Source organism: Arvicanthis niloticus, chromosome 3, assembly GCF_011762505.2.
Source record: "Arvicanthis niloticus isolate mArvNil1 chromosome 3, mArvNil1.pat.X, whole genome shotgun sequence".
NCBI classification, from domain to species: domain Eukaryota; kingdom Metazoa; phylum Chordata; class Mammalia; order Rodentia; family Muridae; genus Arvicanthis; species Arvicanthis niloticus.
Window position 1 is genome coordinate 66,595,171 of NC_047660.1, and position 27,878 is coordinate 66,623,048.

General features: G+C 41.1%; 1 long non-coding RNA gene across 1 annotated transcript; it reads right to left on the bottom strand.

The window, feature by feature from the left end:
* Window positions 1-2,814: 2,814 nt before the first annotated feature.
* On the bottom strand, window positions 2,815-27,872 carry LOC143441729 (uncharacterized). The gene is made up of 4 exons (XR_013109374.1): window positions 27,748-27,872; window positions 17,201-17,356; window positions 11,359-11,502; window positions 2,815-3,203 (listed from the first exon to the last, which is right to left on the bottom strand). It is a non-coding gene; the product is annotated as an uncharacterized LOC143441729 (long non-coding RNA).
* Window positions 27,873-27,878: the final 6 nt, after the last annotated feature.

Here is a 27,878-nt window from a genome sequence, read left to right on the forward strand (position 1 = left end):
GCTTTCTTTTTAAAAATGTTCGTTCTCAGGCCTCAGTGAAACAGTTCATTGGGCAAAGGCCTTTGCTGCCAAACCTAACAACTTGAGTTTAATCCCCAGAGCCTACCCATGTGGGGGTGGGGAGGAGAGAGCCAGCACTCTGGATGCTGTCAGTTGACCTCTGACCTCCTTCTGACTTTCACACCAGTCTCATAGCACGTGTATAGCCACGTGAATACACAAAATAAGTAAATAAATGTGAAAATATAATTAAATAAATAAAGACTGGGTGTGGTGGTGTATACCTTTAATTTCAGCATTTGAGGGGCAGAGGCAGGTGGACCTCCATGAGTCTAAGGCCAGCCTGGTCTACATAGTGAGTTCTAGGCCGGGTAGGAGGACTACATAGTAAAACTTGTCTCAGAAAAATAAAAAAGTTCATGCTTCTCTGGGAAGATGGTTCAAGGTGTGAAGAAGTTCACCAAATTAACCTAATTACCCAAGTTCAAGTCTTAGATATCACTGTGAGTAGAAAGAACCAAATCCTGAAAGTTGTCTGACCTCCACACACATGCTGTGGCATGCACACACCTGTGTTTTACACACACACTGCCACCACTACCACTACCACTAATAATAATACTACTAATAATAACAATAAGGCTGGTTTTCCTTTCTGTGTTTATGTTTAGCTTTCAGATTAATTCTAAAAGTCATCCTAAAGAGCAGTGTTTGGTGACCATTTATTTTTCCTATTTATGAACACAGTTAATGAAAGTTTAAACAATAAAGGATTAAAAGTATATTTTTAAAAAAATTTTCTAACGATTTATTTTAATTATGGGTTGTGTGCCTGGTACCTTGGAGACGAGGAAAAAAGCATCAGATACGCTGGATTGGGAGTTACAGGTGTTTCTGGGCATCCAGATGTGAATTGAAGTTCATGCAAGGAAGAACAGCCAGTGGTGGTTGTCGTTATAGTGTCCTCCTCCTTCTCCTCCTCCCCATCCTCCCCCCTTCCTCCTCCTCCTCCTTGAATAAGAGATAGCTTATTCTGGGTGACTATGGCCTGGAAACACAGATTTAGGTTACCTAAAATTCCATGTTCCAATATGAAAACAGTTTCATGAAGTTTTATAGTTATACAGAACAAAGAAAGTCATAAATCAAGGCAAGCTTAAAATACATTGGTGGGACAGCAGAGAGACAGAGATGGGTGAAGGTTTCCAATAGGCCCAAGACGTATCTGATGCCATTCTTAGCTTTGGGATTAGTGGACTCTAGTCATCTGCTAAGTCACTAGATTCTAAAAAGTTTCTAGCTGTTGAGTCATAAGGTGTTAATTCTAACACAGAGGTGGGCAAGAAATGCTGTCTCAGAAGGCTGGGACTAGCCTAAGATAAGGTAATTAGCCTCTAAACCTACCAAATTACGTATCTCCACAGAAATGAATTGTAGCCGCTCGGTCTCTGCAGACATGGTTTCATTTCAAGAAGTTGAGTTCACAACCAGACACAGCTTCTTTCCAGGAGTTTTTGTTCATGGCTCCTTCTGTTGGCCAGTCATGACGCTTTCATATGGGGGCCACATATTATTTATTAAACACTTTAAGGTCCCTCATAGCTAGAAAGCTCATTCCTAGGGTCTGAAGTACATAAGGCTGCGTAGGGGCAGGAAATCATTCTTCAGGAGACAGGCAAAGACCATGATGAAAGAAACTCCTGGGTCATAGAAAAACTATTGGCCATCATGATCTGGATCTGATTCTCTCTCTCTTCCTTCCTTTCTTTCTTTCTTCCTTTCTTTCTTTCTTCCTTTCTTTCTTTCTTCCTTTCTTTCTTTCTTAACATTCTTTGTATCTGGTATAACATTTACTTATGATATAAATTGTTACACCTAAAATTAAGAAATTAAGAACATAGTTTGTCCTAATGGAGTAAAGATTACAGGTGAAACACATCTAAAATAGCCACAATTTACATATTTTTAAATAAATTCAACTACACAGTTTTTCCTTATATATAGTTATTTGTACTTGAGGAACAATTTTATATTTTATATTTAAATGGTTGGAAATGAAGGAGTCTCTGAAGTACTGTCTCTCTCTTTTAAAATACAAGTGTTGTTTAATTTTTTTATTTCCTGCCAAATGTACTATAGGATGTTTTAGATACTAATTATATCAAGAAACATAAATACTTAATGTATAAGTCATCATGGATGTTGTTGTTATTAGATATTGATGTCTGTGGTAAACTTTGGATAAGAAGAATTAACCCAAATCTCTAGCTAGAGTAAATGGAGTTAAATTTAATTTAAAAACAAGGTATTTTTTTGTTTTATCCAAATTGTACAGAGTAAGAGAATGTGTCTGTGTGTGTGTGCGTGTGTGTGTGTGTATAAAGAAAATAAAAAACTTGAATATTTTAAATATTAGTTTTGAATAAGGTAGGGATTTAGAATAAGAATAAGCAAACCATCATAACAAAAGGGTATGACCAAATGAAAGGACATAATATTTTCATTTGTAACTTCTTTTGTTTTCTTTTTTCCCCTTCCTTCTCCCTCTTGCTCTGGCCCTGCTTGCTCCAGCCCCCCTCCACCCCCACCTCCTTGCTCTCTGGGCCCACCCCCTCACTCCGGCCCCCATTTGTAACTTCTTTTTTTTTTTTTTTTTTGGTTTTTTTTTTTTTTTGTTTGTTTGTTTTGTTTTTTTTTTGTTTTTCGAGACAGGGTTTCTCTGTGTAGCCCTGGCTGTCCTGGAACTCACTCTGTAGACCAGGCTGGCCTCCAACTCAGAAATCCACCTGCCTCTGCCTCCCAAGTGCTGGGATTAAAGCATTTGTAACTTCTTAAAACTAAGATTAATATTATTTTATTTAGGGCAGTGGTGGCACATGTCTTTAATTATAGTACTTGGGAGGAAGGGGCTGGCAGTGAGTTTGAAGCCAGCCTGGTCTACACAGTGAGTTCCAGATCAGCCAGCACTGATGGAGAAACCTTCTCTTGAAAAAAAATTTATCATTTAAAAATATATGAGGTAGATTACTAGGTATCATAAATAATTTTTAAAGTCTAATTACAAAAATATTTAATAAACATGAGCAGTGAGAGGAACGTTTGTTTATTTGGGGAACTTGATTGCTGGTGGCGGTGACAATGACCATCGGCAGGATTGTCCGAATGGATGTGCTCTCAGACGACGGAAGAAAGTTCAGCATCTCCTAGGAGTGAGTTAGAAGTACCTGGAGTCAGTCCTCATCTTTAAATCAGAATGAAGTCACTGATGTGATGTCTTTCGTTTAGTGAAATCATCTAATTTTTATCTTTTGAAGAAGACTGTGTAACTAATTTTGAACTTATAGTTAAAAGTCTTTTACAATACCATGTGTTATTTGTTTATCTAGTAGACAAAACTTTATAAACAAATTTCAATATTGATCCATGAAAACACATTTTGTAATCAGTATTTAATTTAGTAAAAAGGTCTAAGTAAGCATATTGCATGTGGCTTTTGCTACCCTGCCTAAGCTCCAAGAATGGGCCATGCTACCAGCCCCCACCCAGATTCCCTTGAATTCATGGATAAAAAACACAAACACATAGGTTGCTCAATTCCAACTTGTCTTATAGACACAATTTCTGGGCGCTACTTATCTCCCTCCTGGAGAAGCGAGCCCTTATCTCAGTTCTCAGCTCTCAGCTCTGCACCACTCCACCTGCCCTCAACTTTAGTTGCTTAGTTACAACTAAGCATCCCTAACTGCCCTCCTGTAGAAATGGCCTGTGGCCTCTTCACCGGAGACCTCACGTGACTGCTTGGCTTTTCTCTCTCTGAAGCATGGTGAACTCTCTCTTCCTCTCTCTCATGCATCTGTCTCGTGCCTCCCAGGAACCTGGAAGCCCTGCCTATTCCTTCCACCCAACAATTAGCCCATTGCTTCTTTACTGATTGATCAAGAACCAATTGGAGAATGAGACCTTAGCATCAGAACCACCCTACATCAGCATCACTATCTAAACAGATTGTTTTTTAATAGCTAAAGCAATACTATCCAAAAAGCAAATGCTTTGTCCAATGGATAAACATAAAAAAAAAAACAAATTTAATCATAGATTTTAAATGTTTATTTAGTAAAAGGATACTAAGAACAGATCAATACTTAAGAAAATACTGTAGGAAGCTGGACGGTGGTGATGCACCCCTTTAATCCCAGTACTCAGGAGGCAGAGGTAGGCAGATTCTGAGTTTGAGGCCAGTCTGGTTTGCAAAGTAAGTTCTAGGATAGCTAGGACTACACAGAGAAACCCTGTCTTAAAAAACCAAACAGTAACAAAAGTTGTAGAAAAGTAAGCATTAACTTTATGTCAGGGTATAGAATTAACCTTAAAAAATTTTATAACCAACAGGCAGTGGTGACTCATCCCTTTAATCCCAGTATTTGGGAGGTAGAGGCAGGTGGATCTCTGTGAGTTTGAGGTTAGCCTGGGCTAACAGAGCAAATTCCAGAACAGCCAGGGTTACACAAATAAACTCTGTCTCAAAAAAGTATAATCTTTATAGTATCTTAACTTAGTTATAACCATATTTTAACAACATTTACATCATACTTTAATCTTAACATTGTAATTGTCAATACAAAATTAAGGAAACAATTTTAATGAGGTAAAAAGGAAAACTCAGAAGGCTCTATCTAAACCACAAAAATACATGTATCTTAGTTATCTAATAGTTAAACACAATAGCGTATATTAATAATTTGTTTTCTTAACCAAATTTAAATTAAATACTTGTTAAAGATTTAAGTTAATATAACATGTACCTATGAATGATTTTGCTCAGAAAAAGCATTTACTTTTTATTTGTGTTTACGGGGCATCCAAAGTAGGATAAAACATTCAAAGAAGGTTAAGTTTGGTATTTATGATGATGACTATGATGATGATGACCATGATGTCGACGACGATGACAACGATAATGATGATAATGATGATGATTTTGGTTTTTTGAGACAAGGTTTTATTTTAAAACAGTCTTGGCTGTCCTGGAACTTGCTTTGTAGTCCAGGCTGGCCTCCGATTCACAGAGACCTGCCTGCTTCTGCCTCCTGATTGCTTGGATTAAAGGCATGCGCCATCACCACCCAGCGTATTATTTTATTTATTTATAGCTAAAAAATAAACAATTTAAAATATATCATTAAAGTGTAACACATTAAGATGATCTGTAAAACTCTAAGATATCTGTGTAAGATATCTCAATTATCTACTAGGAAAAACACATCATTCAGTAGGAGTGATCTTGTCTAAAGTTCATCAATAGGGAGCATGCTATAGAACTTAGTTGGGATAAAGATCAAGGAGATAAGAGATTGACCAGGGGGCTGGAGAGATGGCTCTGAGGTTAAGAGCACTGACTTCTCTTTCAGAGGTCATAAGTTCAATTCTCAGCAACCACATGGTGACTCACAACCATCTGTAATGAGATCTGATGCCCTCTTCTGGTGTGTCTGAAGACAGCAATAATGTATACATATACATAAAATAAATAAATATATCTTTAAAAGAGAGAGAGACATTGACCAGAATTACAGGATTATGTATATCTTGTCCTTAAAAGCAGGCTTAAAATTTGTAAATTTAAGAATTCAAGTAAATTGCCTCGAAGAAAAATTTAGGACCACTACCCATCTCTATTTGTTTTACCTATGTGGTCATATTTATTAGATTATTTTTTCTTTTATTATAACTTTACTTGTTAAAATTTTAATTTCACTGTGAGCCAAAATGAAGTGAAGCCAAGTTAACAACTTTAGTTTACACAAGCACTTACTTATGAGCCAATTTGGCAATAAGTCCATTATGTAAAAAGAAAACATAACCACATGTAGACAGAAAGTTTATATACATAATCATGCATAAGATATATTTTAATGATTTATTTTTACTTTATGTGCATTGATGTTTTGCCTGCATGTCTGTCTTAATGAAGGTGTCAGAGCCCCTGTAACTGGAACCACAGACAGTTCTGAGCTGCCATGTGAGTCTTGGGAATTGAATCCAGGATCCTCTGGAAGAACAGCCAGTGCTCTTAACTACTGAGCCATCTCTCTAGCCCAAGACATATTTTAATAGAACAAAACTTTGTTAGGAATATATATATATATATATATATATATATATATATACATATATATATGTATACATACAAAGTGTATATATACAAACAAATAGATATATAAATACATGTATATATACATATATGTGTGTATATAGTGTATATACATACAAGCAAATATATATACATAAATATATATGTGTTTGTTTGTTTTTTTGAGACAGTTTCTTTGTATAGCTTTAGCTAACCTGGAACTCACTCTGTAGACCAGGCTGGCCTTGAACTCACAGAGATCCAACTGCCTCTGCCTCCTAAGTGCTGGGATTAAAGGCATGTGGCACCATGCCTGGCCAAGGATTATATTTTTTTATAATCCTCATTATGAAAAGGAAAAATGTCGGGGTTGGTCTGGTGCTGCTTGTATGCAAATGCTAAATTCTGTACCCCATGATCCAGTTGCTCCAGGACAGGAGGATTTCCATGTATACCAGTCTTTGTTGTGTGACATTGCTCTCCAATTTAAAACTATTAGTTAAATAAAACCAGTGAGCCAGGCGGTGGTGGCGCACGCCTTTAATCCCAGCACTTGGGAGGCAGAGGCAGGTGGATTTCTGAGTTCGAGGTCAGCCTGGTCTACAGAGTGAGTTCCAGGACATCCAGGGCTACACAGAGAAACCCTGTCTCAAAAAACCAAACCAAACCAAACCAAACCAAACCAAACCAAACCAAACCAAACCAAACCAAACCAAACCAAACCAAACCAAAAATAGTGACAGCCAATTAGTTGGGTGAATAGGGAGAGGTAGAGTTTGAGTTACTGAGATGCTGGTTTCAGGTAGGAGAGGAAGGAAAGAGAAGAGGAGGCCTCTGTGAGTCATGATGGACCATCAGCACATGCCATAGTGAAATGCTTCCCCAGGAGGCCAGACTGCTGGAGCAGAAATAACCCAGAGAATTTCACACAGCAAGTATTTAGGGAGCACAGCTGAGGTAGTAGCTAGACTAGCATTAGAGATTTAGATTAGGGGTAGTCCCCCAGTAATTGCACATAGTAATTAATAAATAAATATAGTTTGAGTCTCTTTCATTTGAAGCTAGACAGGAATTAGCACAATTCATAATAATTCTACAAGAAAGAGCATTGACAGCCGGGCAATGGTGGCACAAGCCTTTAATCCCAGCACTTGGGAGGCAGAGGCAGGTGGATTTCTGAGTTCGAGGTCAGCCTGGTCTACAGAGTGAGTTCCAGAACAGCCAGGACTATACAGAGAAACCCTGTCTCGAAAAACCAAAAAAAAAAAAAAAAAAAAAAAAAAAAAAAAAAAAAAAAGCATTGACATCTTCAGTAAACAAAGCTATTAATTTATGTATGTTCCAACATAAATAAAAGAAGGTTTACATTTAACAGTTTTATATTCGGAATATTTTGAAGAAGTCATATGAATTTTATGATTATATATTTATATTATATAAAAGAGAATCCGTTTTGAATGACATCTTATCAAAATCTATGTATATAACACTGAAGGTATTTGAAACATTCAAATATTCCCAAAGTTGCTGTTTTTGCAGGTCCTGGGTGCCAGTAAGTTGAGCAAGTAAGTGGTGGAGAGATGAACGAGAGAGAGAAGCAGAAGGATGTGTGCACAGTGAAGAGAGACAGAACCGGAGACTCAAGGGGAATGAGGAACAGCCTGATGTGAGGGGCCTGGGATGCTACCTGGGACTATGTCTGGATTCATAGTGGTGCAGCAGTGGAAGTCTGTGTAGATGCCTATGGCCATGTCATTACCAAAGGCCATGCAGATGTCCCTGGTCTGGGCTGCTGGTGCTCCCTGGGGCCGTGTTGATGTCTGAGGGCTGTGCAGAACTGGCTCCACCACTCACTGGTTGTGGCACTCAGGTGGGCTGCCCTCCTCATGGCTCTGGAGATGAGCATGGGAGAGCTGGCAGGCTGGCCAACTCAGCTACCACCCAGGCCCAACTATGATCATCTACTATCTACCCCATCTATGGTCTGCTGGAGCATGGGAAGGGGCTGGTCCTCCAAAACCAAAGTTACAAGGTCTCCGTGACACAGGGCAACAACAGGATATCCCAGAGGAGTCCCAGTGAGGACCCTGTATTGATAGCGTAGGAGACTCCAGAGGCCTGGAACTTGACCAGTGACTCACTGCAAGGAACATTTGCAAGAAAAGTGGTTTGGGCAAAACGGTGTACTGAATGACACACAGGACACACCACATCTTCCACAGTGAAAGGTTTTGGTTTGTTTCTTTGTTTGTTTGTTTGTTTTCTTTTGGTGGGAAGGTTGCAAGGGTGGAGGATGGATATGGGGGAGGATGGGGAGATGAGTGGGATTGGGGTGCATGATGTGAAATTCACAAAGAATTAATAAAAAGTTTAAAAAATTAATTTAAAAAGAGAACTGACGTGACCACAGTTTATTTAAAACAAAACAAAAAAACCCTTTGATACAAATAACACATGAAAACAACCAAAAATACACCAACACAACTATTATAGACACAAACCACAATTATATGACATTAGGTTTATTCAGTTGAGAAAAAAAAGGAGTAAGTTTACTGTATTTCTTTAAGACAGGAGAAAGGCTTGGGAACACAAAAGATCATAGGTGACGTTTGACACATATACTCAAGGTTCTCTCTCTCTCTCTCTCTCTCTCTCTCTCTCTCTCTCTCTCTCTCTTCCCCTCCCTTCCCCCTCCTTCTCTCTTTGCTGAAGAGGGTGTTTTCTAATTGTGTCCCAGACTGCCAGACTGCCAGTGGTCACACTTCTGTCAAGTCAGGTCAGGCCACCTAACCATAACAATCAAATTAAAAGAGCAAACTTAAAAGTGGAAAGCAGAAAAGGCAGATTTATTTAATGCGGCCACATGGGAAAGAGGGACAGAGATCCTGAAAACCCTCAAGCTTATCCTTAGGGTCCTGAAGTAGCATGTATGTATGTATGTATGTATGTATGTATGTATGTATGTATGCATGCATGCAAGTATAGATATGTACATACACGCATGCACGCGCGCGCGCACACACACACACACACACACACACATATGAACACAGTCAAGGATATGCACATCTAAACAGTCTTGGCCAAGGTTTTAGTTTCATCTATAAGGTTGTTTGACAAGTTACTCAAACTGAAATCTCTTTCAGAGAGACAAGTTCCAGTTCTGCCTGGAGCCTTTCCCTCTCAAGATATGAGATTTTCATGGAAGCTCCTATATCCTTAGGGCCCATTCTTGCAACTGTCTGATGATTAGATTGAGAGACATAAGTGTCTGTTTAGAGTATCTTTTGATCTATCAGACCCACTACATGAGGTTTTCAAAGATGTCTCCACAAAAAGCCATGTGTTACTATTATAAGACCCAGAAGCGGAGTATGCATGGGTCTAGGAAACGTCCACTTTGATGTTAGCTCACTCAAATATTTAGTGTGTTTCTTGTGAGAAAAACAGAAGCAAAGGAACACCAGAGTCCATGTTTAATGGGATGGATCAGTCAAATGACAGACAGGGAAACTCCTCAAGATGCTTGGAGATGGTGTCAGTGAAAACCCCCAGGAATGCTGGCCACAGAGGCTTACTTAATTTGATTGTCCTTAATGTGAATTCCCCCAAGCTGTAGGGATCTCCCAGAGGCATGTGGAGGCGGGGCTGGGGAGTACACTGAAATTTTTGGCTTTAAGGCTGAAAGGAAGCTTAGGGCTGGTTTGTATAATAGGCATGGGAGTTAAAAGAAAAAGGCTGCTCAAGGGAAACTAAAGGATCAGAGATAACAAAACAAGGTCAGAGAAGAGGGAGTTACTTTAGAATTTACCTGTTATTGTGATAAAAAAATATTCATTAATGCATGTTTTAGCACCTAATTTAGCTCATAGGTACAGATTTTTCTTTGAAGAGTTCTTTATTATTAATTGGGGGGACTTGTTCGGTTTTTTGAGACAGAGTTCTCTGTGTAACAGCTCTGGTTGTCCTGGACCTTGCTCTATAGACCAGGCTGGTCTTGAACTCAGGTCTACCTACCTCTGCCTCTACAAGGCTGTGATTAAAGGTGTGCACATCACTGCCTGCCACTCACTCATTATTATTATTATTTTTAATGACCACTTTTATTTTTTTCCCCAGATCTTTTCATATTTTAGTTAAGGTGGCCTGCCTGCATCTGTGTGTGTGTATGCTTGTGTGTTTAACTTCATGGTCTAGGACTTTGTTAAATGCACAAGAGAAAGCAATTTGGAGGTAGTAAATGTTTCTCTCCACTTTTCCAAATACTTGGAAGTTAGTAATTATCATACATAAAATCAGCTAGAGAATTGGATGGCAGTTTATATGCAAACATTTCCTCCTTTTGGAAACCGTGTTCTCCATATATACATATACACATATACATACACACATATACATATACAAATGTAAAAAATACATACATATACACATATAAAGACACATACACACACACTTCCAAACACACACACACACACACACACACACACACACACACACACACCAACTTCCTCAGCATTTCCTCTGAGATCATCTTTTCCAACTGGGTCTTGAGGTTATCTCGCATCTCAAATGTGAAGGGATTTAAGACACTGAGTGAACCAATCCCTCAAGTGAGTCTTCCTGGGGGAGTCAATGATTCCTTCTGACCCAGGATCTGGGTTTGTTGGGTTGCTCCCCCAGACCCCTCCACACTTTGTGTAGGAGGGAACAAGTGCCTCTTTTCTTCAGTGCCTTTATCATCCAGAGAAACAAATGCCTCTTGTCTTATCACCAGGCTTTCGTAAAATTCCTAAGCTGAAGTCTTGGCAAGGTCACAGGAGAAGCAGCAGAAAGACTCAGAATTGTGCGTTTGAGGAGAAATGTCAGGAGACAAAGGCCAAATGATAATAAATCAAAGCTTTTCAAAGACAATGAAGACCAAGACACATAAAACAAAAATCAAAACTCGTTCAAAGTTCCAGAAGTGAACAAAATACTGAAACAAGCTAGACATTCAGAATCCAAAATACTGTTAAAGGTCCAAAAACAAGGAAAGAAATCAAACCCTATGTCTAGACCCAAATGCTTTCAGAGCAAACAAATTAGATACTTTAAACCAAACACTTTGAAAGCAGACCAAAAATGTATTTAACAAAGGAGGATCCTTGTTAACCAGCTCAGAATAAACAAAATGGGTCATGGACCAATCAACTTAAGGGAGGTTCAGAGCCTTGAACAGAACTCACCAACAGGACTGAGGAGGTAACATTAGGCAGGCCTGGACTCAGCTACCTGGGTTCCTTCCGTGAAGCTGATTCTTCTAGTGGAAAGCCGATCATTCTCAAAGTCCTGTGTTGTGATGCCACAGCTGTCGATGCAAAACCGACAACCTTCATTTTAAAGGGAATAAGGGATAGTTTATTCTGGAGCCATTCTGAATGAATAAACATGTTCCAGAAACACAGAGGTTTCAGCAAGCATTCTTAACTGTTGAGCCATCTTTCCAACCTCTATTTTCAAATGTGTTTATTTTATTTTGAGTGTGCATATTGGTCTGCATGTATGTTAATGTACCACAGGCACACTGTGCCTGCAGAAGCCAGAAGATAGCAGCAGATGCCCTGGAACTTCAGTTACAGACAGCTGTGAGTAGTCTTGTAGGTACCTGAATCTGGGTCTCTTGTAAGAATAGAAAATGGCCTTATCTGCTGAGTCACTTCTTCAGCCCCTAGTTTGTTTTTAAGATTTTATTATTGTATGTGCACAGTGTTTTTATGGAGTATGTGCTCTGCTCGAGTGGAAGTCAGAGAATGATTTAAAAAATCAGCTTTTACCTTCCACCTCACTGAGACAAGTTTTTTCTTTTCTTCCCTTTTAAAATTTGTTTTTATTTTTATGTTCACTGGTGGTTTGCCTGCATGTATATCTGTCTAAAGGTGTCAAAAGCCCTGGATCTGGAGTTAGACAGGTGTGAGTTGCCATGAGGGTGCTGGGAATTGAACCTGGGTCTTTTGGAAGAGCAACCAGTGCTCTTAACTGCTGAGCCATTTCTTCAGGCCCTCAAGACAAGTTTTGTGATTGCTTCTGAAGCCTCAAAATGTACTCCAAGCTAGTTGACTATGGTGGTTTGAATTAAGAATGGTCCCCAAAGGCTCATATGCTTAGTTACAGGGAGTGAAACTGTTTGGAAGGATTAGAAGGATTAAGGGATGTGGCCTTGTTGGAGGAAGAAATGTGTCACTGGAAATGGTCTTTAAAGTTTCAAAGCCCATGCCAAGCCCAGCCCCCACCCCCTCTGCCTGCAGATCAGGCTATTGTTCTCAGCTTACTGCTCCAGTACCATTCATTCTGGAATGCTCACTGATATGAAGATAATGGGTTAAACCTCTGAAACAGTAAGCAAGTCCCCAATTAATTGTTTTCTTTTTATGAGTCATTATGTCTCTTCACAGCAATGGAAGAGTGACTAAGACAGGAAGCTTTAGAGAAAGAGTGAGCAAGCCCAAAGTACCAGGAAAAGCAAACCTGGGCTCTGGCCAGCATCTGAAAGACAGAGAGAAAGAGAAAAAGCTACATTATGGTGGACAGAGAACAAGTACACAAAGGGTGGGAATTCTGGGAAGGAAAAGTACATCAGCTCACCAAAGGGCCAAGTATTCCTCCTACCTCTTGATCATTAAGGTGGACCTACCTTTCTGAGGGCTTGTCTCGTTGCTATATGATTGACCTGCCCAACTCTTAAAGGAGAAGACAATGCCATGCCTCCACCCAGGGGTAGATGCCATTTTTAGTGTAGCATTTCCCACTCTGAAGAAGCAACCATAAAAATCCTTCAGGATATGGGCTGAGATTGGAGAATAGGTGTAGCCAGTCTCTACCACGTAAGTCTGGAGATCCAGTCCCTGAAATTCTTCACCATAGATTAATGACTTGACTGTCATTTTGGTTCATAGCTTCACATCTAGCCCTCAGGCAATAATGCTCATTTAGGGGTGATTAAAAAAAAAAAAAAACCCAAAACTCCCTTTTGATATTCCTGGCCTCCAGCCAGGCAGGAACCAGGAGAATTTTGGCTTATGACTAAGGATTTAAATGGTTGCCCCATCCCTAAACTGTTCAGTTTCTAGCTGCTGTCCTCACCGGTTACTCTCATCCATCTGAAGAGGCATCTCTGTCGTTTAGGAAATAGAAGCAATGATGGGATCTGGCTTCTTCCTGCTGGGTAGGGTCACTGGGTGTGGCAGTTGAATCAGTAACCCTCTGTATAACAACCGGGAAGACAGGAAGACCTTGACTGATGACGGAGATGTAAGGGATAAGTAAGGCACAGAAGGAGTCAGGAGGAAGTAACACTGAAGCTCTTTGAACAACTGAAATTATAAGAGCAGCCATGGTTGACTGGACAGCTTAACATAAGTCCTAGGCTGAGACCAAAAGCCAAAACAAAGGATGCTTTAAATTGTCTAGATAAGCTCCATAATAATATTTCTTTGTTTAGTTACTGTTTGTTTGTTGAAACAGGATTTCACAAATATAGTTATGCCTGGCCCCAAACTTTCTTTGTAGTCCAAGCTGGCCTTGAACTCACAGAAATCTGTCTCCATATGCCTCCTAAGTGTTGGGATTACTGGTGTGTGCCACTACTCCTAATGGATTACAATTGTTCTGCTTCTTTTCTGGGTTTTTTGCCTTTGGCCTCCAAGGCTCCAAGGGAGAGTGATGAACCCAGAATCTGATTTCAGGTTCTTTAATAGGTCTTGGGATGTTTAGAATCACAGGGTGAGGTCCCTACAGAGAGGGCCAGGGTGATATGTGTCTCCTTATTGCATTCTCTAGCTACATGGATAGTTGCTCAAGAAATAAACAGAAAAGAATGAGTTGGCAAAGATGTGGCCCAAATTAGGACCTTGAGAGAATAACTATTATGTTTCTACTAACTGAGCCAGAGAAGTTTTCATGAGCAGAACATTGGGAGCAGAGACAATCACAGATTATTGTTATTGTTATTGGTGTGTGTGTGTGTGTGTATGTATTCCATAGTGTGTGTTTGTGTATGTATATATGTGTGTACATTCCACAGTATGTGTATATGTGTATGTATGTATGTATGTATGTATGTATGTATGCACATTCTACAGTGTGTGTGTGTGTGTGTGTGTACTCACACACACATTCCATAGTGTATGTGAAAGTCAGAGGACAACTTTGTGTAGTGATTTCTCCTCTCCTACTTAACCTGGTTCTGGAGACTGCATTCAGCACTTTTCCTTTCTGGGCCATCTTGACCACTTTTATGAGCTTACTATTTCCATCAGAAATGACTTGAGGGCACTGAGGAGCCTAGAAACAATAAGAAGATGGATATGTATGCACAACTCCAAGGGATCTGGGTTGGAAGAACAGCTTTGGGAGTAAGTGGCAGTTAGATACGTGGCTGCTTATCAAGGCACCAAGGAAGAGGGCTGTGTGAGCAAGAAAAGCCAAGAACAGATCAGTAACACACAGTTTGTGGGATGGTTTGGATGAGAACAACCCCCATAGGCTCATGGATTTGAACGCTTTGACACCAGAGAGAGTGGCACTATTTGAAATGATTAGAAGGTGTGGCCTTGTGGGAGGAAGTGTGTCATGGGGGTGGGCTTTGAGGTTTTGGAAGCCCAAGCCACACCCAGTGGTTCTCTTCCTGCTGCCTGAAGGTGTGCATGCAGAACTCTCGGCTGCTTCTCTAGCACCTTGTTTGCCTGCATGCTGCCATATTCCCCACCCTGGTAAAAATGGACTAAATCTTTAGGCTTCCTACAATTCTGCTGGCAACTCTCAGCCCTGCATGGTCCCGCCACCTTTGTCTCTAGCTAGCCTACTTAGCACCACTGGTCATGGTATTCCCAACTCTGGTATGCTTGCCACTAGTTCCTTCTCAGCCATAACCCTTGGTCAGCCCACCTCACGGTTAGATATCACAATAACCCATAAAATCAAAACTCTTGATGTTTATAATTAACTAGTCAGATTTATATATCAATAATTCTCAAATTACAAGATGCTTACATAATAATTTCTGAGCCAAATGATAAATGATACAAGCTGCCCAACTAGATTAGACAAGTTATCCCAACTATTCTGTCCCTACATGATATTCACAACTACCTGTGGAAGAAGATCGGCATCTTTTTCCTGTCTGTCCTCCATCTTGGTTCTCTCTCTCTCTCTCTCTCTCTCTCTCTCTCTCTCTCTCTCTCTCTCTCTCTCCCCTTCCCTCCCACCCCCCTCTCATTGCTCCCTCTCACTGCAACTCCTAGCTCTGCCTCCCTTTTTCCTGTCCAATCATAGGCTTCCTGATGCACTAATATTTTAATGACAAAGAAAATCCTGCCACAATCCATTTAATGTGAAAATGTCCCACTATGGTGGTCTGGAGTTGACTACTAGGTACTTTTTCAATGGCTAGGGTATGTAGCTCAGTTGGTAGAGTGACTGCCTGTCATGTATGAGACATAGCACAGCATAAAGTGTGGCACATGCCCTGTGATCCCAGCATTTGGGAAGTGCCAGCAAGATGACCAGAAACTCAAGGTCATCCTCATGGCATTTTTGGACCTCTACACACACATGTACCATGTATACATGCACACACCCACCCACACATATACATATGTGTATACCTCACACAACATGACAATGGGAGAACATTATGTTTATCTGGCCCTAAATTCTTTCTTTCTTTCTTTCTTTCTTTCTTTCTTTCTTTCTTTCTTTCTTTCTTTCTTTCTTCTTCTTCTTCTTCTTCTTCTTCTTCTTCTTCTTCTTCTTCTTCTTCTTCTTCTTCTTCTTCTTCTTCTTCTTTTCTTCTCCTCCTCCTTCTCCCCCTTCTCCTCCTCCTCCTTCTCCTCTTTCTTCTCCTCCTCCTTCTCTTCCTCCTCTTTCTTCTCCTCCTCCTTCTCCTCCTTCTCCTCCTCCTCCTTCTCCTCCTCCTCCTCTTCCTCCTCCTTCTTCATTTTAAAATATTATTTATTTTATTAATGTATATGAGTACATTGTAGCTGTCTTTAGACACAGCAGAAGAGGGCACTGGATCTCATTACAGATGGTTGTGAGCCACCATGTGGTTGCTGGGAATTGAACTCAGGACCTCAAGAAGAGCCATCAGTGCTCTTAACTACTGAGTCATCTCTCCAGCTTCCTAAATTTCTTCTTATGGTTCTTCATCACATTAAATTTTTTTTTTTAGTTCATTGATCTATGGTGCTGAGAGTCTCCCTGTAGGTACCAGACTGGAAGCTGGGTTACATCAGATCATAAGTTAAATGAATGTTTACTCCCCTCAGCTATTAGAGTCTTGAGACTGATCTAAGCACCGTGCATGTGTCTATCAATCTATTTGTTGTTAACTATCCTGTTGTGGTCTCTATGGTTCCTGAAATAACAACTCTGAGACTCAAATATCTAGGGCATATAGCCAGGCATGTTTTCTGACTAGCTCATAAATTAATAACTCTTTTATTCTAACTTCTGCCACATGGCTGGTTAATTCTGCTCAGGCTCCTTCCTTCCGGTCCTCAGAGCTACTCCTCAGTAGCTTCTCTCTATCCCAGCATTCTTTCTTCCTACCAGGACTCTCACCTTCTGTTTCCTGACTCAGCTATAGGCCAATCAGCTTTATTTGACAGGTGAAGCCTTCTTTTTTTCTCTTTTTAAATATTTTTTTTTTGAGACAGGGTTTTTCTGTGTAGTGCTGGTTGTCCTTGTCCTGGAACTCAGTCTGTAGACCAGGCTGGCCTCGAACTCAGAAATCCACCTGCCTCTGCTTCCCAAGTGCTGGGATTAAAGGCGTGAGCCACAACTGCCTGGCCCTTTTTAAAGATTTATTTGTTTATATGACTACACTGTAGCTGTCTTTAGACACATCAGAAGAGGTTACCAGGTGGTTGTGAGCCACCATGTGGTTGCTGGGAATTGAACTCAGGACCTCTGCAAGTGCAGTCAATGCTCTTAACCACTGAGCCATCTCTCCAACCCAAGGTGAAGCTTTCATATAGACATAAGAGATTTCTTTTACACCATCCTATCTGAAGAACAAAGCTCACTTACCTCGTGGCATCCTCACCAGGTAAAAATGTTTCCTTTTCTTGGCCCATAAGGAAACAATGTCCATGTGTGGAGAGTTGAACAACATATGAAGCCATGTGATTGTGTGTAACAGCCAGTTCAGTTACATTCCCAAATTCATCTGCTGTTCAGGCCACACTGTAACAGAATCAAATGGTACTTTGCTACATTTCAGGACCAATTTTTTATTTGTATTTACTTATCTTTTTAAAGAAGTGTATTTATATGAATGTTTGCCTGCTAGTATATCTGAGCATCACATGGAGGCCAGGTGCTCACAGAAGCCAGAAGAAGGTGTCAGATTCCCTGGAAATGGAGTTACAGACGATTGTGAGCTGCCATGTGGATGCTAGAAATTGATCCTGGATCTTTTGGAAGAGTAGCTAACGCTCTTAAGCAGTGCGTAATCTCCCTATCCCCTCCCCAGAACCAATTCTTATTGATTTTGTTTTTATGTGAGATTACTGGACAGAACCAAAATTTCAACTTAAATTCCTTCCTGAGATGAGTCAAGATGCAAAGTTGAAACAGTGAGGTGGTAAGAATACTGAACCAGACAATGGTAGTCCTAAATTCTGGCAACACCTCTGTGGCCAACTAGTGGCCTGGACTCAAGTCATGCCCATGGCTAATTTACACGAACCCACCTTTATCAAACACAAAAGCTGTACAGTGCAGGGAGACTGGCTAATATTAACTCTTCAACGGACTGGAGGTCTACTCTTTAGTGTTCCTAGCAACATTTTTGGGATGATTGTCTCTGGCAACAGGATAGCTACTCTCTGCCCTGCAGCAGGCTCTGTTACCTAACTCAGTCTTTCTCCAAAAACTAACTGTTCCTCTGTGTAAGGTCTCCATTTATTTCTTTTCCCTTTCTTCTTCTTCTTCCTCTTCCTCTCCTCCTCCTTCTCCTCCTCCTCCTCCTCCTCTTCTTCCTCCCCCTTTTCTCTCTTCTTCCTCTTCCTTCTCCCTCCAGTTCTTTCTTTTCCTCTTTTTCTCCTTCTCATCTTTCTTTTTACAGTACTTGTAACTGAAAGTATTAGTTGTCTTTGCCTTTTTCTTTGACTTCTCCTTTTTATAGCTAATATACTGAACATCCAATGTGTCCAAGCATGGGTAAGGGCAGAGCTAGACTTTGCTATTAGTTTTGTTGATCCTTTTCCCTTTCTGCCTCTGGTCTGGATGGTCATCACTGCTGTGTGCCTCCTTGCCTATCTTCTCTACTGAGTATTTATTTTTATTTTTTATTTTTTGGATTTTTGAGACAGCATTTCTCTGTGCATCTCTGGCTATCCTGAACTCACTCTATAGACCAGGCTGGCCTTGAACTCAGAAATAGGCCTGCCTCTGCCTCCCAAGTGCTGGGATCAAAAACATGCACCACCACTGCCAGGCTCTCTCCTGAGTCTCATGGATAATTTATAATGTTGTTTATTAGATCTTGGTACAATGCTCATCTCCCTATAACTTTTTTCAGTTAGAAAATCCCCAGTTATTCTCCTGTACCCTGGCACTTGCTCTCCCTGGCTTAGCAGCAAACCTCTTTTTTGACCATTAGTCCACTATTCCAACGGCCTCTCACTTTCCTCCACATATGAACTAGTCTAAAGAAGTTTATTTATTAACCCTGTTTCAAAACAAACAAATAAAAAATTAAATTCTTTTATTTTATTACATGTGCATGCCCGAGTGTTCATGTGTGTGCCACCAAAAACAACTTGAGGGAGTCTTATCTCTCTTTTCACACACAATGAGGGGTTCCAGGAATCCAACTCAAGTCCTTAAGTTTGATAGTAGGTAGGCAGGCACGTTTATCCCCCTGAGCCATCTCATGGGCCCCTGGTAGGGTTTTTAAAGATTCATTCTTCAAATAGCATCCAGGTTATAAAAGACTAACTGTTCTTGGTTGGTTTTGGGGGATCCCAGATCTTGGCAAAGATCAATGAGGATAGGGAAGTTGAGTTAGTTTCAGATTGAGGTGAGGGCTTTGTCCAAAGCTTCTAAAAGTTACAAGTCTCTTTATGAGAACTTCCTTCTAAAATGAGATCGTGGCTCTGATCGTCTACAGAATACCCTAGACTTGCATTCGGAGGCTCTGAGTCTGAGAGTATCGTTGACCAAGTTCAGTATCGACACTCTCGACACTCTCTGGAAGCCTCACTCCTACTCCCGACCCTTAGGTACTTCAGGGGGAACTCAGATGTGCAGAGGGTGTCAAGGTAAATGTCTTCAGTCCATATTTATCACAGCTATTTTTTTATTAGAAGTATGCTAATAGAAATAAGTTTTTAAAATTTATTTGGTTGGGGATCTAATTCAGGACCTTGGACATGTTAGGCAAGTAACTCTGTTACTGAGTTAGCTATATGCTAAGCTCAAAAGAAATCCATTAAGGCATTATTTTCATGGAAAATAAAACTGCATTGTGATGGTTTGTATATGCTTGGGCCAGAGAGTGGCACTATTAGGAGGTGTGGCCCTGTTGAAGTAGGTGTGTCACTGTGTGTTTCGGAAATATTACAAACGGCACCAAGTTCCCACACTAAAAGCACTATATCTCAGCTACTCTCTGCTCTGGCAGGCTGGCTGGCCGTGCACTGGCCAGCAATGGTCAGCTTCTTCTTATTTTGGAACTCTCTAACTCAGAGTTCCAAAATCTCTCCACCCAGCTCACTACGTTCCCACTGGCAGGTTGCTTCCATGCCAGCCCCATGCTTCAAAACTCACACGGCCTTTTGTGGTGCACATAAGACAAACCCATGCTATGCCACCATATCTTTCTCTCTCGAACCCAGTCCAGCTGCTGCCTTGTGAAGGAAAACACCACACAAACTTAGTTCAGAAACAATGGTAACTCAATCGTTGGGTGCAACAACTAGATTCCTAGTCTTGTAAGCCATAATAAATCTAAATCCTCCTGTGGTGAATCCTAGTGGATCTGCCATTGAAACCGGGAGACACTAGCAGCTACACCTTGTCCTTTCACTATCCCTTAAAAGCCCTTATCTCTCTCCTCTTTCCTCTCTTCCCCATCCAACCGAGAAGTCCTAGCCCAGTGATTGGTCCCTTTATTCATTCATTCATTCATTCATTCATTCATTCAGGGAATGTTCACAAGAAGTCACCTGAGTGTACATGACTCATTCCTAGTCTCAGACCGCCCCTCCTGGGAAAGCGGATTAACATCAAAATACAGGAAGCACCAGGGTCATCCATAACAACTGTGGCATGGGTTTAATACTCTCATCCTAGCTGCCTGGAAGTCAGTCTTCTCCTAGCAGCCTTCAGATGAAGATGTAGAACTCTCAACTCCTCCTGCACCATGTTTGTCTGGACACTGCCATGCTCCCACCTTGATGATAATGGACTGAACCTCTGAAGCTGTAAGCCAGCCCCAATTAAGGGGTGCCTTAATCATGGTGTCTGTTCACAACAGTACAACCTTAACTAAAACATGCATCGTGGAGTATATTGATAAATTAAAATTTTTTATTTTAAATACTTTTAGTTTGGAATAATACCAAATTTAAACACAGAGTTACAGAAGTGGTGTACAAGCTCACTACATACCTCACCCGGACTTTCCCATTGTTGTTAACATATCTTAGTAATTAAAAAAGACGTTTCTAACATAACACCCACTATGGCAACTACCTTTGCCTTTATAGCCACAGTATAACCAACAAGACCAGGAAATGAGCAATTGATCTACTATTATAACAAGCAAATTTTAAGACAATATACGTGATATCCACATAATTCCTATCTCTGAGTATCAGTTAAGGTCACTTTAGAGGAAGCCCGGGCTTGCCAAGGCCCCACTTGCCAGGAGCTTGAAATCCTTCTCTTCTACTCTCATTATATTTTAGGGGAGAGCCAGAAAACTGCTGTCCTGCAGCCTCTGGTTGGTCATGAAAACTCAGCTTTAGATCTGTCCACCTAAAGAATACAGATGCTGGGCTGGTAAAATGGCTTCCAGTTGTCCTCTGACTTCTACACCTGTGCACACTTACCACCACCGAAACAATAAATAAAAAAGTATGCAGACACTAAAAATGAAGTACTTCAGGGTGTCACAGGCTCACCTGGAATGCCGCCAGGCAGGACCTTTGTGATGTAGCCCCTGTCTTTGAACAGCTAATGGAGGTGCGGGTCTTTACTCTGGCTGAGTGTCCTTATTTATGTCTCCAACAGCTAGTGGTATGGCCAGGGGTGTGTTTGACCAGTTGACTGGCAAGTCCTTGAGTAACAACTCCCCTACCTGAATGACAAAATGTCAGGGATGTACACATGTCAGCATCATAGGCATTAAATACCCTTTGGGATAAATATGTCTTTGTCTCAAATCCAGAAGTCTGACTATCTAATGCTTGATTTTTGCCAAGCCTGCATATTGTGAATTAGACACTGGAACATGCTTGAGATCCACTTAGAATTACTAACGAGAGTGCTAGCTTGAAGCATCACTGGACTGGTTTAAAAAAAAAGAAAAGGCTGGGCAGTGGTGGCGCACTCCTTTAATCCCAGCACTTGGGAGGCAGAGGCAGGCGGATTTCTGAGTTTGAGGCCAGCCTGGTCTACAGAATGAGTTCCAGGACAGCCAGGGCTACACAGAGAAACCGTGTCTTGAAAAGCAAAAAAAAGAAAGAAAAAAAAAAAAAAAAGAAAAAGAAAATCTGAGTTCTTGCCTATACTACCTGTATGATCTTGGGCATGTGTCTAAGACATCTGTGCCTTACTTTTCTGGCGTGAACCTCTCACCTCTACATACATTCCTGCACATAAAAACATGCTTGCACGTCACTCCATAAAAATTTTCACACTCTAATGTTTCTGTGTTTTGAAGTAGTATTTCACTGTAGCCTAGTGTGGCTTTCAACTTATGGTGATCGTACTGGGAATAAGATTACAGGTATGCTCAACAAAATCCTAGATGTCCCCCTCCCCCAAATTAAATGCATTCTTCCAACCCTGATAAATGAACTTACCTGGAGGAATTAAGGTCTTGTTTTGTCTGACCTTGAACCTTACTTTACCTGATTTTTGTCTGGGAGCCTTTAAAAAAGATTTACTTTTTATTATGTATGAATGTTTCTGAGTGTCTTGTCTGCATGTGTGTGTGTGTGTACCACATGTGCACCTGCCAACTGAGGAAGTTGGAAGAAGGTACTAGGTGCACTGGAACTGGAATTACAGAGGGTTGTGAGCTTCCATGTGAGCGACAGAACTGAACCCAGGTCCTCTGCAAGAGCAGCCGGTATGCTTAACCACTGAGCCATCTCTCCAGCCCCATGGGATCCTTTTTGGCAGTAGAAGATGAGAAGTTCGGCTTACTTTGCTTGAAGCCTTTGTTCTTCTGTCATAGACGTCGATGGAGTTCACAGATCTGACTACTCAGCATCTGATACAGTAGGTATCAACACTGATGTCGCTCAAGCTTTCCCTGCATGCTAATCACTGTTTTAAGCATTTCGTATCTAGTCACTTTGAGTTCACAGGATACTGGATATCTTAGAATCTATCTCTGTATGGGTGTTTCCCATCCACCTTCCTGGGTTAGAGCATATTTCTGTCACAACAGACATTTTTTTTTCTTGTCCTATAAACTGTGGACTTCCAACAGGGTGTCATTAGCAAGGAGGTTTTCGAATGCTTCTGTGTCTCCACGGATATCCAAAGCTTACTAAATAGGATAGCCTCATTGTTAGGAAAGTTAGCTCATTCTAACTCTAGTATTAAGTTCAGTCATTTATTAGATTCAACTTCTGTTTCTTGGATCCAGGTATAAATTATGCTGAAAGCCATGTGTGGTGCCTGGATGGTTCTCCCTGGATAGCCTTCTCCCGCTCTCCCCTCAGCAACAGAAATCTTGAGGGACTACCCAGTCCCTGTCTCTAATTTCCAGCTCCCCACTGTCCACTCTGTAACTTTCAAGTTGTAATGCACCAGGTTTCCATTGGCCTGGGCTTTGGCCTTAATTATTATCAGCTTGGACCTCACCTTTGGTGTTTGGAAAGCTGAATAGTCAAATGTCTATCACGTTATTTCTGGCATTCTGCAATGTATTGTGATCAAGACCATAAGAAGAAATGGGCCCTGTCAAGCCGGAGTTTGCCAGGAAGGAGAGTCAAGCAAGTCTTTGCGTTTTACTGATGCCAAGGCAATTCCAAACATTGGTGCACATCCTCAATGTATCTCTGAGAGAAGAATTTCCTTATAAACTTTGGAAAAGTTGAAAATGCAGTCTGTCATGATGGCTCATGCCTGTAATCCTAGAATTTGGGAGAGTGAGATAAAATTGCCAGGGGTTCCAGGCTAGCCTGAACTACATACAGAGCAAGACCCTGTCTCAAATAAGCAAACCAGAATAAATTAAATTCTATCAGCCATACAAGTATACATGTGTATTTATTGTAAAAACTTTAACAATTAATAGCTGTAAAAGCTTATAATGGCATTTGTAAAGTGATTAACATTTTCCCACATAGCTAAAAAACAGAAAAATTAACTGACAAATAAGATAAATATTAAGAAGCAGAGTGTGGTGATTCATGCCTGTAATCCTAGCACTTAGGAGGCAGAAGCAAGCAGATTTCTGAGTTTGAGGCCAGCCTGGTCTGCAGAGCTCATTCCAGGACAGTCAGGGCTATATAGGGGAAACCCTGTGTGTGGGTGAGACTGGGCAGAGGTGGGGGGAAGATAAGTATTAGAAAAAGCTTCCTGAGTTACATAATCTTAGAAGAAGTATATATATTTGCAATTTTGTAAGTAATAAAAGTATTATCTAGCCTGGCAGTGGTGGCACATGCCGATAATCACAGCATTTGGGAGGCAGAGGCAGGTGGATTTCTGAGTTTGAGGCCAGCCTGGCCTACAGAGTGAGTTCCAGGACAGCCAGGGCTACACAGCGAAACCATGTCTGGAAATACAAACAAACAAATGAACAAAAAAGTATTATCTAACAAATAATACAAAACAAAACATATAAACTATATTCTATCTATGATTTAATTAAATGATACTCATTGGAATTGATTGCTGTATTAACAACTATCATGTAAATAAAATCATTCTTAAGAACTTGAAAGGCTCTAGAAAGGATGAAGTATATAACTTTATTATTATTATTATTATTCAGTGTTCTTCTTGCATGTATGCCTGTATGACAGAAGAGGGCATCAAATCTTATTACAAATGGCTGTGAGCCACCATGTGGTTGCTGGGAATTGAACTCAGGACCTCTGGAAGAGCAGTCAGTGCTCTTAACCGCTGAGTCATCTCTCCAGTCTTTCCAGCCCTGAGGTACAACTTTAAGGCACAAAGAAGTAGACATAAATCTTAAGTCCACAGTTTCCACACAGTAAACATATTTAGACAACAATGGAACTTCGCCATCCTCTCAGAAGGTACCCATACTCTTTCCTAGTTATCATTCTCCAAGGCCTCTGTCAACACAAATTTCTTCAAAACTATTTTGTTTGTGTTTTGAGACAGGATCTCGATTTGTAGATCAGGCTATTCATTCTGGAACTTACTGTGTAGCCCAGGCTAGCCTTGATCTCTCAGCAGCTCCTCACTCCTTTTGTGTTGGACTCTGAGTACTGGGATTAAAGGGATGAGCTACTCTGCCCGATTGGTTTAGTATCTGTCCCCAACCTCATCAAATTCATAGCTTTCTTCCAAGGACTCTGCCACTGAGTCTACTGAAGAACTCCTTGGTTTTTGTTTTTTCAGGACAGGGTTTCTCTGTGTAACCCTGGCTGTCCTGGAACTCACTCTGTAGACCAGGCTGGCCTTGAACTCAGAAATCCACCTGCCTCTGCCTCCCAAGTGCTGGGACTATAGGTATTCACCACCACTATCTGGCAGAACTTCTTAGTTTTAAACTCTACTTAGATGGTGTTTTTAGAAAACAAAAGCAAAAACAACTAGACATTTGTTTCATTTTGGGAAGAAACACTAAAGGTGTAATATATGGGCTTATGTTCTCAAGCTAATTGTTACCCAAAAAACCTGTTTGCAATGTCCCACAGTCAGGCTAAAAGAAGCCTGCCCCAGTTGGCTTTGTCTGGGAAATAAATTAGCCAATGGCCAATGGTTGGGCAGGGAGACAGAAGTGGGACTTTTAGGATTCCTGGTCAAGAAACTCAAGAAAGAGAAGGAGCAGAGTCACCATGCTGGGGAAACAGAAAGATCAGATTTAAAAGCCCGTTGACATATAAGAATCCAGGAAAGTGGCACCAGAGGCCATTCCTCCCAATTGGGTATGGGGTAGCAAAGATGAAATATAGATTTTAAAAGGTGTTGACTCAGGAATATCGAAGGAGAAAGTGGGTTAGCCACGTGCAGGTAGAGAGAAGCCTTGCCATTGAGCAAGGCATAGTTAAAACAGTTCTCTCTCTCTCTCTCTCTCTCTCTCTCTCTCTCTCTCTCTCTCTCTCTCTCTCTCTCTGTGTGTGTGTGTGTGCATGTGTGTAAATCCAGAGCTCTTGGGTGGGTGCAGAGCCACACATGCACCTGCCAGGAGCATAGATCGGACTCTTTAAATATGTACTGCTACAGTGTAATTTTAGTCATTTTAAATTTTTGTGGGGAACATGTTTATCTCCAAAATTCCAACAGCCATCAGAACTCACCAGTGGTGTGGCAGAAATGGCTAAGCCCGATGACCTGAGTTCAGTAATCTCTGGCTCACACACCGTGGGAGGGGAGAGCCTACTTCAGCTTGACTTCTGACTTCCACATGTGCACACAGAGCATGCTCATACCACCCCTGCTCAAGAAGCTTTTAAAACACTTCGCAAATAAAAAATACAAATAATTATGAAAAAAATTCATGTGTCTCTAAGTGTTTGCCTTCCTATGCATTTCAGTTAAAAATCATTTATTTAGAATCAGTATACAATGGGCTGGGGAATGTATGTACGTTATGAGTAGAATACTTGCCTAGCATGTATGAGTCTCTAGGTCCAGTTCCCAGGAGCAACACACACATGTACACACATGCATAAATAAAGAAATGCATAAATGTCAAGTATGGCAACCATAGGAGAATTATATTAATTAAGATTTTGAGTAAAAGTATATATATTTTTGAGTATTCTATTAGTTACAATATGATGGCAGTGCTCTGTCTTCAGAAAGTAGTGTTTTAACTGGGCAGTGGTGTCGCACGCCTTTAATCCCAGCACTTGGGAGGCAGAGGTGGATTTCTGAGTTCAAGGCCAGCCTGGTCTACAGAGTGGGTTCCCGGACAGCCAAGGCTATACAGAGAAACCCTGTCTCAAAAAAACAAAAAAACAAAACAAAAAAAAAAAAAAAAAGAAAAGAAAAGAAAAGAAAAAAAAGTGACTTTGCTCCATCGTTTGGTGTTAGGACAGTGTGTGTTTAGTGCGTGTGTCTACCTTCCAGCCTCGTAAGGGCTACTCATCTCCTTGTGGACCTCACATTTTGTTTGAGTTGTCACTTTCCCTGATGTAGCTCCCTCTTTAATACTTTTGTTTTTTTCTCTGTCTTCGGATGGTAACCGGGGAGTGAACCCAGGTTCCCAGAGAACAGTGTCCCTGGGAAGCTTGGTGGGGCGCTTATGGTTATCTGTTGTGTCCTTCGGGACCTGGAGCTGGGGCTTCTTAAATTTTATAATTTTATTTCTTTTTCTTGTTTGCTTTGTTTGTTTGTTTGTTTTTGAGATCGATTTTCTCTGTGTAGCCCTGGCTGTCCAGGAACCCACTCTGTAGACCAGGCTGGCCTCGAACTTGGAGATCTCAAGTGCTGGGATGAAAGGTATGTGCCTGGCCTTTAATTTTTATTTCTAAGACTCCCTACAATCCTCTTTGTAGGTAGGATTATTCTTATTTTGCTTTAAGGAATTGACCTGCAGAAAGGTGCAGGAACAGTGTTCAAGGTCACTAAACAACTGAGCCAGGAACCAGGATTATGAAATTCTGCCTGGCTCCAAAGCTGTAAAGCTCCTCTGTCTCCAGCTAGGGGTACACTATAGGGGGGTGTGGAATACAGTAAAACACTCAGCGAGGGGTGGGAGAGGTCGACAAAGGGGCTGGTTTGAGAAAGTGGGCCTGGGGCGGGCGTGTGCACTTTGGGACTGAGACAAAGGAAGAGAGAAGGCATGGCAACGGTTAGATAGGTTAGATAGCGCCCAAGACTTTCCAGCTCTACTGGGAAATAATGCCTGCAGCTGAGGCACAGGGAGTTGATCTGCCCCTACAACCCCTCAGGCTCAGGCAGACTGCCAGTGTAGAGAGGCAAGGGAGAGCAAATGCAAGGAAGGAAGCTCTGTCAGCTTCGCCAGTCTGTTTCTGACAAGCAGGCTGTGGGCCACGGAAGTTCCTTAAGGTCAAGGGAAATGTGATCTGGAGAAACGTAATGAAACTGGGACACTCCCCTTAGCCATCAGGCCAAGTGGATCCAGCATTAGCCAGCCTGGAGCCCAGGTTGGTAGCACAGTGGGCTAGCGAATGGGGAAGGGCTGCGAGAAGAGGGAAAAAGATTGAATAAAGATTCCAGCATACCTCATAATCAGTTTCTTGGCTACATAGATAGCAGTGGCCGGCACAGGGTACCCAGCTTTACAGAACTCTCAGGATCCATTTCATGAGCGAACTTTTACCTATTTCTCCTGTCTGTAATGTTTTCCTTTCTT